Source organism: Bufo bufo, chromosome 5, assembly GCF_905171765.1.
Source record: "Bufo bufo chromosome 5, aBufBuf1.1, whole genome shotgun sequence".
Classification (NCBI taxonomy): domain Eukaryota; kingdom Metazoa; phylum Chordata; class Amphibia; order Anura; family Bufonidae; genus Bufo; species Bufo bufo.
The window spans coordinates 78578449-78597171 of record NC_053393.1 but is presented as its reverse complement, the minus strand read 5'-3'; the positions used below and the strand labels follow the sequence as shown (position 1 = coordinate 78597171).

At 43.1% G+C, this 18723-nt stretch overlaps 1 protein-coding gene across 5 annotated transcripts in view; it reads left to right on the top strand.

Annotated features, from left to right (window-relative positions):
* VPS13B (vacuolar protein sorting 13 homolog B) overlaps positions 1–18723 on the top strand; it is a 1020896-nt gene that overhangs the window by 449664 nt on the left and 552509 nt on the right. The gene's annotated exons all lie outside the window — the stretch shown is intronic.

Genomic DNA, 18723 nt, shown 5'->3' with positions numbered 1-18723 from the left:
GTTCACATTAATTCGCACAATACTGTACACACACTGAACAACACATATTGTTGTGCCGTTCATCCACGACCATCACCTCATGTTGCAGCAGGATAATGCACGGCCCCATATTGCAAGGATCTGTACACAATTCCTGGAAGCTGAACACATCCCAGTTCTTGCATGGCCAGCATACTCACCGGACATGTCACCCATAGAGCATGTTCGGGATGCTCTGGATCGGCGTATACGACAGCGTGTTCCAGTTCCTGCCAATATTCTGCAACTTCGCACAGAAGAGGAGTGGACCAAGATTCCACAGGCCACAATCAGCAACCTGATCAACTCTATGCGACGAAGATGTGTTGCACTGCGTGAGGCAAATGGTGGCCACACTAGATACTGACTGGTTTTCTGACCCTCCCCCCAGTAAGGCAAAACTGTGCACATTTCAGAGTGGGATTTTATTGTGGGCAGTCTAAGGCACACCTGTGCAATATTCATGCTGTCTAATCAGCACCTGGATATGCCACACCCGTGAGGTGGGATGGATTATCTCGGCAAGGGAGAAAAGGAGAAGTGCTCACTAACACAGATTTAGACAGATTTGTGGACAATATTTGAGAGTAATGGGTCTTTTGTGTATATAGCAAATGTTACAGATCCTTGAGTTCAGCTCATGCAAAATGGGAGCAAAACCTAAAGTGTTGCATTTATATTTTTGTTCATTATATATACATATACATATGTAGCACTTCGAAACTTGAAACAAGTGTGATATCATATCTTACCATGGAATTACATTATGAAATCCATTGAATCCATTAACTGTTTCTTGCCCTTGTTTACTTAACTCGTTAAGAAGCAAGATTAGGATCGCCACCTCTGCCTGTGTGTGTATATATGTGTGTGTGTATATATATATGTGTGAGTGTATATATATATATATATATATATATATATATATATACACTCACCTAAAGAATTATTAGGAACACCTGTTCTATTTCTCATTAATGCAATTATCTAGTCAACCAATCACATGGCAGTTGCTTCAATGCATTTAGGGGGTTGGTCCTAGTGAAGACAATCTCCTGAACTCCAAACTGAATGTCAGAATGGGAAAGAAATGTGATTTAAGCAATTTTGAGCGTGGCATGGTTGTTGGTCTGAGTATTTCACAATCTGCTCAGTTACTGGGATTTTCACGCACAACCATTTCTAGGGTTTACAAAGAATGGTGTGAAAAGGGAAAAACATCCAGTATGCGGCAGTCCTGTGGGCAAAAATGCCTTGTGGATGCTAGAGGTCAGAGGAGAATGGGCCGACTGATTCAAGCTGATAGAAGAGCAACGTTGACTGAAATAACCACTCGTTACAACCGAGGTATGCAGAAAAGCATTTGTGAAGCCACAACACACACAACCTTGAGGCGGATGGGCTACAACAGCAGAAGACCCCACCGGGTACCACTCATCTCCACTACAAATAGGAAAAAGAGGCTACAATTTACACGAGCTCACCAAAATTGGACTGTTGAAGACTGGAAAAATGTTGCCTGGTCTGATGAGTCTCGATTTCTGTTGAGACATTCAAATGGTAGAGTCCGAATTTGGCGTAAACAGAATGAAAACATGTATCCATCATGCCTTGTTACCACTGTGCAGGCTGGTGGTGGTGGTGTAATGGTGTGGAGGATGTTTTCTGGGCACACTTTAGGCCCCTTAGTGCCAATTGGGCATCGTTTAAATGCCACGGGCTACCTGAGCATTGTTTCTGACCATGTCCATCCCTTCATGACCACCATGTACCCATCCTCTGATGGCTACTTCCAGCAGGATAATGCACCATGTCACAAAGCTTGAATCATTTCAAATTGGTTTCTTGAACATGACAATGAGTTCACTGTACTAAAATGACCCCCACAGTGACCAGATCTCAACCCAATAGAGCATCTTTGGGATGTGGTGGAACGGGAGCTTCGTGCCCTGGATGTGCATCCCTCAAATCTCCATCAACTGCAAGATGCTATCCTATCAATATGGGCCAACATTTCTAAAGAATGCTATCAGCACCTTGTGGAATCAATGCCACGTAGAATTAAGGCAGTTCTGAAGGCAAAAGGGGGTCCAACACCGTATTAGTATGGTGTTCCTAATAATTCTTTAGGTGAGTGTGTGTGTGTATATATATATATATATATATATATATATATATATAAAACATATGGATATAGTCACCTTTCTATGATGCTGCCTTTATTGATAGCAAAAAAATAATTTTGGTTTGGATTCAACCTAAAGCGCAATGGTTGAAATTCTTGCTTGGAATCAACATCAAATTTTTAAATGTTTTTCTAAGCCACCGTGAAAATGATATAAAGCTCCTATTTTGCAGAGGAACATTAAGGGCTCTATACACAGGAAATATTATGTACCTATTTCTTACCCACAAACTAGCAGAACAGATTTCTAAACTATACTGATATTCACTCAAAACTTGGCCGGGAGCAGAGAACCATGTTTTTACAAAGGAAAACAGGATGAAACTATAATCATGATGTATCGTCTTTTTCATACATTTAAACAGAATGATCTTTTGTCTTCATCTGCTGACATGTTACATTTTTATAACTTTATTTATTACCTCATTCCCAGAATACCAAAAATTCTAGGTGTTTTTTTTAATTATTCTATGTAATATGATGCTGCTTGTTTGACAGGTTTTTAGCACCCTTTTTTTTAATATTTTGTACGCATGCAGGTGTTGACGGTTTTTAAAATAGGTTTTGAAGCCAAAACCAGGAGTGGATTAAAAAAAAAGTAGAGGAAGAAACTGTTATTAATGAGTGTATGAGCAGATAAGGGGCTGTATCCCTGGTAATTTATAGCAGAGAATGGGTTTATTATCAGGACAGAAAAAGGGTTGCTGACACCATGACCAGTGGTCTGAGATAGTGAATCGGTTTAGAAATGAGCTAACAGATTCTACAGAATCAATTTGTCCAATCAGCAGGACTGTTAGAATCAGTTTATCCAATCTGCAGGGCTTCATAATTTGCATAAGCTCTGCTGATTGGACAAATTGATTCTGTAAAATCTTTTAGCTCCTCTCTAAATCGGTTAGTGGGGCAGAGAAGCAGTTATTGTTTGCATCCATGGTGGTCTAAGACAGTGATCAGGTCAGTGACATTAAAGCTGGAGGTTTTGCGCAGTGAAGGGGTTGACGTCTGCATCTTACATTGATGGTCTAGGGCAGTGATGGTGAACCTCTTAGAGACCGAGTGCCCAAACTGCAACCCAAAACCCACTTATTTATCGCAAAGTGCCAACACGGCGATTTAACCTGAACACCAATATCATATATCTTCCATGTACTTTATCATTTAGCTATAATAACCTGCCTACATTCAATGTGCTGCCTGTACTGTTCGAAGCATGTCCTGCACTGATGAATGGCAGGAAAAGTCTAAGGCATATTGGTACACCATAGACTTTCTCCAGGGTGCGGGTGCCCACAGAGAGGGCTCTGAGTGCCGTCTGGCCCCCGTGCCATAGGTTCGCCATCACTGGTCTAGGGCATAGAAGGGTTTAATCTCAGTATCCATGGTGATCTTTAGTAGAGAAAGGTTTAATGTTAAAATTCCTGCTAGTCTGGGGCAGATAAGGGAGTTAGTGCCAGTTGTGTGGTGGTCTAGGGAATGTTTAAATCCCTGGTGTTCTAGGGTGGCATAGGGGTTCATATTTCTTTCCTGATGTACAGTGGGTTACTCTCCTCTCCTTGCTCCATTGTTGATCTGGCTGTAACCAGAGGCTAAACACTGATTGTTTAGCTACCTGTTCTCTCCATCAACTGATAGTAGGGATCAGTGCAGGAAAGGGGATAGAGAGGACTGTGCTGCTGGGGCTCTAATGGAACAGAATCAGACTCTTGGCCACCGCAGACTCTTCTTGAACGGGGGAGTTTTTAATCTGTGCAGTTGTGGCAGGCATTCATGTTTATGGCAGGGACTTCTGGGCAGTTGTCCATCAGCTATCTTATTTCTATGGCTAGGTTTCTTCATTACGTCATAACATTAGGTTGGTTACCTGGAACTGGCAGATATAGTGTGACCATTATATGGATTCTCTTGGAATCTGTAAACTGGGTTTTTCTGATATCTTTGATATATTGCTTAGGTTTTTTTACAAATTAGAGCATACCTGTGTTTAAAAAAAAAAAAAGTTGCATAATAGCTATGTTTCTTTGTAAAATCGTAACTGTGAAGGCATATTTATGTTTGAGCTCTGTAAAGTCTCTTTCAGCTATAGTATTCCCTGTTTCAGCTGCACAGCCAGATGTATTTCTCTCAGAAGCAGGGGTTGTCTCATTTCTGCCAGTACTATATATAGTGACTTCCCTTTCTTCCCATTACGTTTGTTTTCGGCTCCGGAGCTCACATAACGGATAATGAGGGAGAGATCACACTTAAAGAAAGGCAGGAGGCTCCTTTGAAGTTAAGAAGCAGTATAGAAGCAGTTGTTTTTTCAGTCTCACAATCTCAGCTAGCTCTGACATGCCCCCACTTCCTCTCTCCCTTCTTCTGATTCTCTGTTACCAGGAACAGACAGTGGACTGGAAGTGAGACCCCTAGTGGCCATGAGTTTATAGCTTTTTTTCAGGTGAATGCATGCAGATTTTTTAAATGAAGTGATTTAGAAATTTCCTAGTTTCATCATTCTCTATTAAATAAAATGAAATTGTATGAAAGTACAGTGACTCTTTAAGCTTTGGTTCAGTTGTGGTATTCACAGAGGTCATTGTATCACGCTTCTTGTTGGTAGAGGCTAGGCAACTCAAAGCTTTGAAGTATAGATCCTGCACAATTTCTTGTAATCCTGACGTGTATTATGATTGCTTCAGAGAAATACTTTATTTTCTAGTTGTCTTTATTTTGGGCAGCTCTGCCTTCTGGTGCTGTGGCTGGTCAGTGTAGAGTAGACATGCAGAGACACATTCTGCTGGTTTCAATTGTTCTTGCAATTAAAATTGAGTTAGTTAATTAGTATCTAGAAGCTGAGGAGACCAGAAGATGATGGAATCTGCCCTGCTTTCTGCCATCTGGTGATGGTTACTGCTGGCGCCCTATATTAATTTATAAAGTTAGTATGATACTTGCCCGACAGATGGACACCAGCAATACTTTCAAATGTCTCTCCAGCTGAAAACAGGATGTTTTGCCTCATTAAATGTTTAAACACCAAGAAGAGTGAAAGTATCTTCTGAAGCTGTTTGCTTCTGTCAAGTGTAATTGAAGCCGGAGAAAGCGGAGCACAATACATGTTCAAGTGTCTTTATTAAAGGACATTTGTCATCAACGACATTGTCATGCAACCAAGCATAGAGCTTAGCTTACCAAATCCCACTGTGCCATTTTTTTGAGCAATCCTTGGCTCTGTTTAAGGTAAAATTGTCAGCAGATTTGTACCTATGAAACTGGCCGACCTTTTGCATGTGTGCTTGGCAGCTGAAGGCATCTATGTTGGTCCCATGTTCAGTTGCAGAGAGAGCTGAGCCTCTAGTTCTAATGGCTACGCCCCCGTTGCTCCTAGGGGCTCATTTTCATATAATAAAACATCATTTTTCTCAGCAATGCAGACACATATGAACATGGGACCAACACAGATGCCTTCAGCTGCCAAGTGCACATGTAACAGGTCAGACAGTGTCATAGGTACAAAACTGCTGACAGATGCCCTTTAAATGTGCACATGTCTTTAGTGCGATGCGGGTGTTGCAATTGCTCTCGTTGCACAGAAGCTCCACTGTATTCCCCGCCCTAACCCCTCCCTTAAACCATTGATTAACAGAGCAGGACAGAAGGTACGTAATTTTGACTGGTTCTGTCAACCAGTGGTCCAAGGGAGGGGCTGGGCAGTGAATGAAGTGGAGCCTCTGTGCAGTGAGAGCAAAATGTCCCCCCGCATTGCACTAAAGGCATCATTTGCATATTTCAAAAGGGCCGGATTTATCTGCTGGGGGGCTACAGTTTGATATACGAATGGCACAGTTGGAAATAGGTGAGCTAAGCCTATCTGGTCCTTTGCTTGGTTGCATAGCAATGTTGCTGATGACAGACTCCCTTTAAAGAGGACCTTTCATGGATTTTTTTTAGTTTGATTAAATAGCTTTCCTTGCGGGGTACTGCCACCCTGCCTGTTTTTTTCAAATACCACTTGTACGTCCCGCTGTGCTGCTCCCATTCAGTTTCCCCCGCCAAGTATGTTAATAATGAGCATCGGTACAGGGAGGAGGAGACGCCAGGGTTTGTCAATGGGCGTTTCCTTCTCCCTGGCTCTGCCGTGGTCCAATCACAGCGGAGAGCGTTACAGCCAGGGAGAAGGTGAGCTGTTTTTTCTCCCTGGTTGTGACCCTTTTCACTGCGATTGGACTGCGGCACAGCCACGGAGAAGGAGGCGCCCATTGACAAACCCTAGCGTCGTCTTCTCCCTGTACCGATGGTTATTATTAACATACTTGGCGGGAAAACTGCAGGGGGGCACAGCAGGGCGTAGGAGCGATATTTGAAAAAATAGGCAGCATCAGCGGGGATAACCGGAAAGTAAAGGTATTTAATTAAACTAAAAAAATATCCATGAAAGGTCCTCTTTAAGCATGTGTCATTTATTTATTTGGTCCATATTCACGTGTGTCTGAGAGCAAGGACATCCGTTTGCATCATTCCTTTAAGGGAATAGCAGGATAGTTGAAGGTTGAATCAGTTGAAAGCAACTAGAAGTACGAAAACCCTTTAAACTCGTTGTTAGGACATACTTGCAATGTTAAAGGGACGCTACCATCGACATTTTTTTAATAACATTAACAGACTATATGTGAATATTCTATGCAATTATTTTTGGACAAAAATCAGATAGATGGTTTTCTAGATAATTTTTTAAGTCACTTCAAGTATTCTACTTCCTGCCCCGACTCTTTAACTCCCTCCTTGGTTTGGACTTGTAGCACGGCTCATGGACCCGCATGACTTTCTCACTCAGACCATCACTGCGGCCGGAGAGGAAAGGGGATATGTGACTCAATTAGAGCGTCACACATTACGCTGATAAGTGCTGCTTTCTTCTGTGGGCATCTTCATCTAGGACTATCAAGAGAACAATAGTGTTATCATACTGTTGTTTTAATTCCTACAATCTACTTTTATACTGGCTGATAACATCTTCCCCTCGCAGCATTGGTAAACTAACAATGGATTACCCGTCTATATAGGAGTTTTATCTCTCTTTGCTGACCGCTACAGAAGGACAAGATTTTGTATATAATTTTCAAAAGCATAGTACTGCCAACATGAACAAAAACAATAGCCCAAAATTTGCACATTCTTTGAATATTAAGATAAAAAAGTGTCTTTCTGATGGAATTGTCCCTTTAAAATAAGCTATGTGATTTAACTTTAAAATTTAACCCTGCCATTTATATAGGCCACATCTTAAACCTTATGCCGTTGAATCACAAATATTGTATTTAACCCTTCCATCCCTCCCTAAAATGCATTCGGTCTTAATTCTCTAAAAGAAAGTTAGACCACAAATCATACAAAAAAATAAACAGTAGACCCCAAAATAAATTCAGAACACCAATATGTGGTTCACAAGTAAATGGCAAACTAATCGCACGTCCATCATGATTATAGCATCAAATTAGACATATATTACAGACATGATTGGCAAAAGAATTTAAAAGATTTTAAAAACAAACACATAGGGGTGGTGACTGGACGGCGGGATAAATATAATAAAGTGCGAGGGCAAACAGTACTTTTAGGGAGGTATTATAAAGTGCAAATGCAAAAATTCATGAAAAAGTATTATACACACAGCCTAACAATATGGCTATGAAAGTGCAGATCAAATAGCATGTAAGAGAAAAGAGTAAACGATCTAGTATAATACAATGTACATGAACAATATTGGTTTCCTGGGGCAACGTGTAGTTTATGCAGCATATTTGTACACTTCTTCTTTAAGGTTTGTTTCCCTTCTCTGTCTGGTGCTTGTGGGGTTAACTACAGTACCTGGCTGGGTGTGATCACTAGGTGCTTATATTGCTTGTGGCTGGTAGCCTGGAGTTTAGTTGTCCTCCAGCCTCTGTTGGTGCTGGAGCTATGCTCCTGTCCTGGGTATTCCATCTACCCAGTTATTGAGGGCCACCTAGAGAGACATTAATGTCATCCCGTTGTTACCATGTCTAACTACCTTAGCCTTTTCTATGTATGGTGTGGTTTATGTTCTGGGTTTGTCTAGTTGTTGTTCCATGTCTGGTCTGTTTTGGTGTGTACGGTCCTGCATGGATGCTAGACACTCCCCTGTCTGTCTCTGCCTTCTGTGAGAGGGCTCCAGGGTTTCCCGGAGGGGAAACAACAAGTCAGTGAGCAGCTCTGCCTGGGGCAGTCATGCACCCTGTCCGCATGGGGGTCCAGGCAGTTACTGGTGTGTTGGTTTTCCTTCCTATTGCTGCGGCAGGTAAGTGCTAGTTGTTCTGGGTTCTTACCTGCAGATCCAGTTGCTTTTCATTGTCTTCCCCTTTCCTTGCATCTAGGCCAGTGGGAGACTCCTCTTCATCCGTATCTTGGAGGAACAGGTCGTCTCTAGCTCCTGACATTATTTCCAGGGATCATCAGGGCGACTCAGGGTAATATGCTCATATGGTTAGGAGTCAGTGCTAGGATGAGGGTGACATTAGGTGGTGCCCTGCTCCCTTTTCCCGGTGTCCAGGCCTAGTTTATTTTCCCGTTTACCTTCGGTGTTCGGTGGGGAGTTTCCCTCTACTCCCCACCGTGACAATATCTAATAATACCAACCAAGTTATTATGTCCCAGCCTCAAGTCAGAACACCACCACACCCTGACGCGCGTTTTGCTGTCAGCTTTCTCAAGGGGTAGTGGTTGGTGGAAACATAGTAGATATATATAATGCTAAAGGTAATGCATTCACCTGATGGGCTCAATCTGTCAATTAGTACTACACCAATACCCTACATGGCTCAATTAGATTGAACCTCCCAGAATCAGATGTATCCAATCAAAAGAAACGCCCAAGGTACCTGTATCCATTTAGCTACTGAACTAGCCACTGCCCACTATATGGCGCGCCATTGGTCCTGGTACTCCACCGGCCAAGAGACGCTGACGCGCCACCCGGAACAGACGGAGTGCACAGGAAATTGCGCGGTCCACCACATCACGGGGTCTGGGGAGTGTCTCGGGCCGGAGCATGCGTAGAGCCAGACACGCACCACAGCAGCCATGTTGGAATCAACTCCTTGATAAGATATTGCTCAAGTGCAGCGTTATTTGCTGTTTAAGAAGGTCCTTTTGTCAGCTATTTATAATGGAGGCAGTACACTATTTGTCCGTGCAACATGTAATGCTCTCAGTTTCTTACCATTTCAAAAATGGCCGCTGAAGTGCGCGTATAGGTCTGTGCATGCGCCGGCCCGAAGCGCTCCCCCTGCTCTTTGATGTGGCGGACTGCACAATTTCCTGTACGCTCCGTCTCTTCCGGGTGCCAGGGCACTGTCTCGTACCTGGTGGTGTGCCGGGACCAGTGGCACGCCATATAGTGGGCAGTGGCTAGTTCAGTAGCTAAATGAATATAGGTAACTTGGGCGTTTCTTTTGATTGGATACATCTGATTCTGGGAGGTTCAATCTAATTGAGCCATGTAGGGCATTGGTGTAGTACTAATTAATAGATTGCACCCATCAGGTGAATGCATTATTTTTAGATTTATATATATCTACTATGTTTCCACCAACCACTACCCCTTGAGAAAGCTGATGGCAAAATGCGCATTGGGGTGTGGTGGTGCTCTGACTTGAGGCTGGGACATAATAACATGGTTGGTATTATTACATGCTATTTGATCTGCACGTTCATAGCCATATTGTTAGGCTGTGTGTATAATACTTTTTCATGAATTTTTGCATTTGCACTTTATAATACCTCTCTAAAAGTACTGTTTGCCCTTGCACTTTATTATATTTATCCCGCTGTCCGGTCACCACCCCTATGTGTTTGTTTTTTTATTTTTTTTTAAATTCTTTTGTGTAGCCAATCATGTCTGTAATATGTCTAATAAAATGATGGATGTGTGATTAGTTTGTCATTTACTATTGAACCACATATACTTCTATTGGTGTTCTATTCTACGGTGTATATGGGTTGATTATAGGTGGAGATATTGGTTTGGTGTTTATTACCAAAAATTAATTCAGACCAGACTCCATAGTGTTTTTATACATCAGACCAGACCCCCTTGTCATCTGTCCTTTATCCTGTACTGCACACATATCTTCACTCCCAGGAAACTCCTCACACCAAGGAAAGTCTTGTTAGTCTTGGCATCTGGAGTTAAGATGCATCAACCAGCAAAAAAAACGCTATTCTGGGTTTATGGGAGGCCTCCTTTTTATCTGTAGTCTCTTAGACCAGTGTTCCTTAACTCCAGTCCTCAGGGCCCACCTTACGGTCATGATTTGAGCAGGGGCGGACTGAGAACCCTCAGGGCCCCCGGGCAAAATAAATCAAGGGCCCCCTTACAGGCCCCACCCATGTTCTGCTGCAAGCCCCACCCTTGTCCCGCCTCCATGCCCCACCTCCAGCCACACCCTACACAATCTTTAATAAGATTTCAAAGTTAAAGCGACACAAAAGGCACCCAGACCACTTCAGCTCATTGAAGTGGTCTGGGTACAGTGTCCCTTTTGCAAATCGAGCTGCAATGTTCTAGAGAAACTGCATTGTTTACGTTCCAACAATAAGTCAGCCTCTAGTGGCTGGCAGCCACCTGAGGGCTTCCTGGAGTAAAACAGACCTTTGGTCTGGTATCTGACGCTGGACGTCCTCACACTCTGCATGATGACCTCCAGGGTCAGATTTTTCCCCATAGGAAAGCATTGATTCAATGCTTTCGTATGGGGTGATCTAATCTCAGCGTCCATTAGTGAGCCTCTGTTAGAAACAGTCCCCTCCACCTTGTACTTGTTCCACTGATCTGCTACTTGCGGGCTACGTGGGCATGAGTTCAGTCACTTCGGCGCGTGATCCCGCGAGACCCGTGACCTACAGCAGCGGGTCTCGCGGGATCACGCGCTGCAGGACGGGATTGCGCACTTGAAGTGACTGAACTCATGCCCGCACAGCCCACAAGTAGCGGAACAATTACAAGAGGGGTGGGGAATAGCCAAATTAAAAAATATTTTGAACCAAAAGGTGTGCTTTTGGTGGGTTTTGAACTAATGGTGGTCTGTGGATGACACTGTTGTGGGAACTCTGTGGATGGCACTGTTGTGGGGGCTCTGTGGATGGCACTGTTGTGGGGGCTCTGTGGATGGCACTGTTGTAGGGGCTCTGTGGATGGCACTGTTGTGGGGGCTCTGTGGATGGCACTGTTGTGGGGGCTCTGTGGATGGCACTGTTGTGGGGGCTCTGTGGATGGCACTGTTGTGAGGGCTCTGTGGAGGGCACTGTTGTGGGGGCTCTGTGGAGGGCACTGTTGTGGGGGCTCTGTGGAGGGCACTGTTGTGGGGGCTCTGTGGAGGGCACTGTTGTGGGGGCTCTGTGGAGGGCACTGTTGTGGGGGCTCTGTGGAGGGCACTGTTGTGGGGGCTCTGTGGAGGGCACTGTTGTGGGGGCTCTGTGGAGGGCACTGTTGTGGGGGCTCTGTGGAGGGCACTGTTGTGGGGGCTCTGTGGAGGGCACTGTTGTGGGGGCTCTGTGGAGGGCACTGTTGTGGGGGCTCTGTGGATGGCACTGTTGTGGGGGCTCTGTGAATGGCACTGTTGTGGGGGCTCTGTGGATGGCACTGTGGGTGACACATATATAACACCTTATGCTATATATGTGTCATCCACAGATCCCCCCCATAACAGTGTACCTGTGAGGGAATGACCCCCAATACAGGGTCTGGGGGCCGGAATCTGGTGTTGTAATGACAGCGGGGCCCGGTGCATTCACTGTATTCTATCGCACCGGGCCCCGCTCACTGTAATACTACTAATTTTCATATGTGAACAAGAAGAGAAATCCTCTGCGATCCTCTCCCTCTCTGTACTCACAAACTCAGTAGCAGGCCGGGCGGCAGCGCAACTCACTGACGTCACGCGCCTGCTCCTCCCACTTTATGAATGAAGCAGGCGCGTGACGTCAGTGAGTTACGCTGCCGCCCGGCCTGCCTGCTACTGAGTTTGTGAGTACAGAGAGGGAGAGTATCGCAGAGGATTTCTCTTCTTGTTCACATATTAAAATTAGTATTACAGTGAGCGGGGCCCAGTGCGATAGAATACAGTGAGTGCACCGGGCCCCGCTGCCATTACCACAATTACCAGGCCAGCATAACACATTGTTATTCTGCGGCGGGCCCCCATCCCGGCCGGGCCCTCGGACCATGTCCGAAGTGTCCGACCGGTCAGTCCGCCCCTGGATTTGAGAATATCCCACAGAATGAATACCTGTGGTAAGTCCCGGTGCACTTACACTTATTGTATCACCTGACTAAGGGAATCCTGAAAACATAACTGGCAGGACTATAGTTGAGTCTTAGACATTCCAGGAGAGTGGACAAGTATGGTGTAGTTGCTGGTGGCATCCCGCCCTGATGAGCTCTGACAAGGGCAGATCATTATGTAGGTAAGACTGAGTCTCTTGCTTTGAAACTACTGTTCAAAGTTTTTGCCAAAGATGCTTTTGCCAGAAATGCAGTGCCTGTTTTTTTTCTCAGTGTGTTGTATATTTAGCAATTATATGTTTTCTTATTTAGTAAACTTTTTCTTTTCCAAACACGAGTTCTTCTTCTGAAGTGCTAATGCTGTTACTTTGATGGTTATATATAGATGCATATGAGATGCTTTTACTGTAGCTTTATTTTATGAACACTATTACTGTAACATATCTATTTGATCAACTGTATGAAGAAGTTATGCCGTTTTAGTTGAGCACTGCAGCCTCTTCCTAGGCCAGTGATGATATGTTCATCGGTCACGTGGCCTCGGCACAACTCAGTCCTATTCAAGTGAATAGGCCTGAGTTGCAATACCAAGCACAGCCATATACACTCACCTAAATAATTATTAGGAACACCATACTAATACAGTGTTGGACCCCCTTTTGCCTTCAGAACTGCCTTAATTCTACGTGGCATTGATTCAACAAGGTGCTGATAGCATTCTTTAGAAATGTTGGCCCATATTGATAGGATAGCATCTTGCAGTTGATGGCGATTTGAGGGATGCACATCCAGGGCACGAAGCTCCCGTTCCACCACATCCCAAAGATGCTCTATTGGGTTGAGATCTGGTGACTGTGGGGGCCATTTTAGTACAGTGAACTCATTGTCATGTTCAAGAAACCAATTTGAAATGATTCGAGCTTTGTGACATGGTGCATTATCCTGCTGGAAGTAGCCATCAGAGGATGGATACATGTTCTCATTCTGTTTATGCCAAATATGGACTCTACCATTTGAATGTCAACAGAAATTGAGACTCATCAGACCAGGCAACATTTTCCAGTCTTAACAGTCCAATTTTGGTGAGCTCGTGCAAATTCTAGCCTCTTTTTCCTATTTGTAGTGGAGATGAGTGGTACCCGGTGGGGTCTTCTGCTGTTGTAGCCCATCCGCCTCAAGGTTGTGCGTGTTGTGGCTTCACAAATGCTTTGCTGCATACCTCGGTTGTAACGAGTGGTTATTTCAGTCACCGTTGCTCTTCTATCAGCTTGAATCAGTCGGCCCATTCTCCTCTGACCTCTAGCATCCACAAGGCATTTTCGCCCACAGGACTGCCGCATACTGGATGTTTTTCCCTTTTCACACCATTCTTTGTAAACCCTAGAAATGGTTGTGAGTGAAAATCCCAGTAACTGAGCAGATTGTGAAATTCTCAGACCGGCCCGTCTGGCACCAACAACCATGCCACGCTCAAAATTGCTTAAATCACCTTTCTTTCCCATTCTGACATTCAGTTTGGAGTTCAGGAGATTGTCTTGACCAGGAGCACACCCCTAAATGCATTGAAGAAACTGCCATGTGATTGGTTGACTAGATAATTGCATTAATGAGAAATAGAACAGGTGTTCCTAATAATTCTTTAGGTGAGTGTATATGCAATGGATGACACTGTGCACCGCTTACATACTGATGATGTATCTTGAGGTTACGCAGCTTACACATTTGGAGTTTGCTGTAGTTATGACAGTTATACACTATTGTTCATCACACAGTAGGGTTCATTTACGGAAGACCAGCATTTCACAACCAGTCTTTCGTAAAAATGCAGAGTAAGATGCGGCTAATTGATTATGAGGACCATCTTAATACATTTGTTGCTCCTGTGATGTCCATGTGCCAGAATCTCAAATGTACACCTTGGCATAGATTTCAGTTATAATTTCTGCAAGCTTTCTGGCCTAAGTTTTTGTAAATGTGTTAGGCCAAAGCTTCTCCACCTCTTCCACTAAGCTCTGCTCACATTTTAAAAGCCTGTCAATGGCAGCGGAGAAAGGTAAAAAGTTGCAAAACGTTTTGCATCAAGTGCCATTTGTACATAAACTTGCAACTTTTGTTATGCCAAAAATCAGGTTTTCCTTCTTTTGTAAATGACCCCCAGTGATGCAAACACTAGAATTTATTTTTGTGCAACTCTGTTTAATGCTGGTGACACAACATGAAAAGGTAAATAGTCCTTAAGAATTTTATAATTCAATTTTAAAGAGGTTTTCAAAGATTGTTGAACTGATGACCTATCCTCCGGATCGGTCATCAGTATGTAACGTCTGGGGTTCTGACACCTGAGACCCCGATCAGCTGTTTGAGAAGGCATCAGTGCTCTCAGCTTTGCCTAGGCCATGTGATATCGCATTCATAAGTCACATGGCCTAGTCGCATCTCAACCCCTTTGAAGTGAATGAGGCTAAGTTGCGATACCAAGCACAGCCGCTATCAAATGGACCGTGCTGTGTTTGGTGAACAGAGAGAAGGCCGTGCCGCTACTTCGAGTGCTGTGCCTTCTCACACAGATGATCACCGCGGGTTCTGGGAGTCGGACCCCCACTGATCAGATACTGATGACCTATCTGGAGGATAGGTCATTAATTTGAAAATCTTGAAAAGCCCTTTTAATTAAAATACATATACATTGTGTCAGAAACTTTTGGAGATTCTACTGTATATTTTAACATACAGTAATAGGTTGTATATATGTTAATATGTCTCAATTTAGTCAAAATATGTCAACGACTGCAGTTATTACCAAAGTTCAGTACAAGATATACATAGGCTAGAGATATCTTCTACTTTCTGGAACCTGCAGATGTAGTGCAGAAGGCATGATGCAGTCCCCTTCCCTGAAGTCTGGTTGGTAACACCGCATTCTTCTTCGCTTCATCATTAGTAATTGATATTTTTCATATGTAGCTCTTGACATAACAGGAATTAAAATAGGAGGTGATTCTATTTCAAGAATTTGTAATAATTCCTTCTCTTTAACACATAAATGTGTCCAATATTGGCCAGAGAACACGTTGCTACCAAAACTGTAACAAGATCCTTGAAACATAGACGACGTTTCCATGGAAAAATGAAGTAACGCTCACTACAGCTGTGATGCATTAATGAATAGGATAATTTTTTTTTTTTTTTTTTTTAAAGATCATTTGTGTTTGGTGTGGCTCAGTGGGTCCCAACCAGATGGTTTCCATGAACAAGATGTGACCCCCAGCTCGAGGACTTCTTGCTAGCAGATTACTTCACTTTCTTTCGCTCTGCAATGTCAGATCTTCACGTTAATGCAAGATTTACTGTTACAGATTTATACCTCTCCCCGTCAATCACTCCAGATTCTGCCTCTGATATTAACTTTATTTAGTCCTGTGCAATGTATGGTCGTTTAGAAATTAGCTCAAAATAGTTTACGGGTGTACCGTAAATAGTATTTATGTTCCTCTCCACCGATAGCCCTTGTAGCCACATGTTCTAACAGAAGAGCTGGGATCGGGTGTATTGTCACAAGGGGACACATACAGTTGGGAGCGTGGGTGGTCTCCTCTAAGCTTGTTGGATGTAGCTGAAGGTAAACAGCTTCTCATTTTAATGACTGTAATTTAATCACAATGAAGGTGTTAGTGACAAATATGTTTAGATATCAAAGTAATTGGTACCATGTTTTACAATCATTGCCGTAAACACTGAGAGACCTAACAAGAGGAAAATGGCTTGTTAGGCGACAAAGCAAATAGTTACATAGATGTAACCGTTGTCACATGAAGTTCAGGATCCTCTAAGGCTTGTCTCAAGTCAATGCAAGCTATTTCCTCTAAGGCTACTTTCACACTAGCGTTAATATTTTCCGGTATTGAGATCAGTCATAGGGTCTCAATACTGGAAGAAAAAACGCTTCCGTTTTGTCCCCATTCATTGTCAATGGGGACAAAACGTAACTGAACAGAACGGAATGCTCCAAAATGCATTCTGTTCCATTCTCACATCGGAGAGCATGCTGCTGTTTGCTTTCCATCCTGGGATGACCCACAATGCAAGTCAATGGGGGCAGATCCGTTTTCTCTGACAAAAGAAAATGGATCCGTCCCTCATTGACTTTCAATGGAGTTCATGACGGATACGTCTTGGCCATGTTAAAGATAATACAACCGGATCTGTACATAACGAATGCAGACGGTTGTATTATCAGTAACGGAAGCGTTTTTGCTGAACCCTGCCGGATCCAGTAAAAACGCTAGTGTGAAAGTAGCTTAGAGGGAATGAAGAGCTACTGACACCTGGCACCACTGATGGCCAAAAAAAAGGTTAGTTGAAGAATCCGACTTAGCCGAGTCTCTTTATCTTTTAGCTCCCTTACAAATTCATTGGTAAGGAGGTTCTAATGAAAATATGGAGGTCTGGCATCAACACTATTCATTCACTGTGCAAAGTGTTTCCATCGGGCAAATTGCTATAAATTGCCATACATTTTGCCAGCAAGCTGGTCTACTGTACACATAGACCAGATAATTAGTGTTGAGCGAAGCATCCGAAGCAGGATTCAGTCCGAAGTTTAAGAAAACTTTGATTCTAAACAAATCCGAATTTCCTCACTCTTTGTGGTAATAATTCAGTTTTCTTAAAATGGCGGCTACACGTGTTAAAAAGTGAAAGTTAGTGTAGAGGAGACAAGCCCGGGAAAGCAAGGTCACCCATAATGCCATGTAACCAGCCAATCCGTAGATAGCCGTCCCCTGTGATGTCACAGCCCTATAAACCCTCATCCTGTGCGGTCTCTGCCATTGTCCTGTGAGCTGAGCATAGTGAGATACATGGCAAGTGCTCATGCGCTAAGGACAGTCTTGCTGATTAATAGAAGAGTATTGGAGAGGTGCAGGGGGAGACTTATTCTGCATCAGTTTTATTTATTTATTCCTACATCAGCTGCAAACTAAGATATGTAATTCAGTACCAATAAGATGGCAGCCTTTATTATTGCACTGCCAGCATGCCAATCTATACCATCCAGTCTGCACCTCTTAGCAAGCAAAGAAACAGCACGGGGTCAAACGACTGTATAAATGATCATTCAGCCCTATATTGCCCCCATCGTTGCTGCTTGTAAATGATTAGGAACAAATATTAGTAGGAATTTTCTTTCCTGATTATCGCCCGCTCTCTCAGCCCATGCAAAAGGGCTCTTAGGGATCTGATAGATTTAACAGAATAGAGGAAACTGGAGAAGTAGTTGGTCTGAAACTGACTGAAATGACTATAGAATGTATCATAGGTCATCTGTCCACGCTAAATTCCTATTTCCTTAAACCAGTCATTATTTTTGTAAATTAATAAACTGAGGAGTCAGACAATTTTACTAAAGTCTGACTGTTTTAAAAAGGATATCCAATGATTAATGTTAAAAATGAAAATCCAATATCATGACCGTCTCTTTCTAACAAACTGAGAACCAGCCATGTACCTCACATGGATCCAGAGATCTCACTATCCATTGCTACAATTGCTATGCTAGATTTATTTCAAGCTGGAAGCTTAGGGGTTTGGACTTTCTCAGGAGGCATGTCCTCTCTACTGCAGGTGGTGGCAAATGAAGGATGGAACTGAGAATGTGCTTCCATCTCAGTGAGCTGGACAGAGAAATTAGAAGAAGAGCGAACAGCAGGTGGCGCTATACAGCTGTTTTATTAAATAACTCTGTGGCTATACTACATTTTTAATTATATGCAATTACAAAGTATTCATATCCAGGTGCTGGTTTGAAAAAATGCTGAACATTTTTCATGGGACAACCCTTTTAAGGAAAATTTGACATTTAGAATTTTATTATTAAGTTGAATATAGTCCTTTGAATAGAACCTAATTGCATGTTCTCCAGACCTGGTTGACATACAGCAGCGCGGCACCAGTTGTTGCCATGGCAGATCTGACCTCCTCCTAATGAACCAGAAAATGATTGTGGATTTCGGAGGTACAAACCTTGAAACCTTTACACAGTGACTAATTCTAGCCGGGTTCTTAAGAAAAATGTAAATGCCTTACATCTGGAACAATACATGGTCCAGGATAAATAAAGTACGTCCTGCAACCTTGGATCAATAAACTACTTATCAAAGGCATAATTAACTTCAACCATGACTCAAATAGCACTAACATCAGATACAAACAGAGACTTTGTGAAACAATATATTTATTTTTT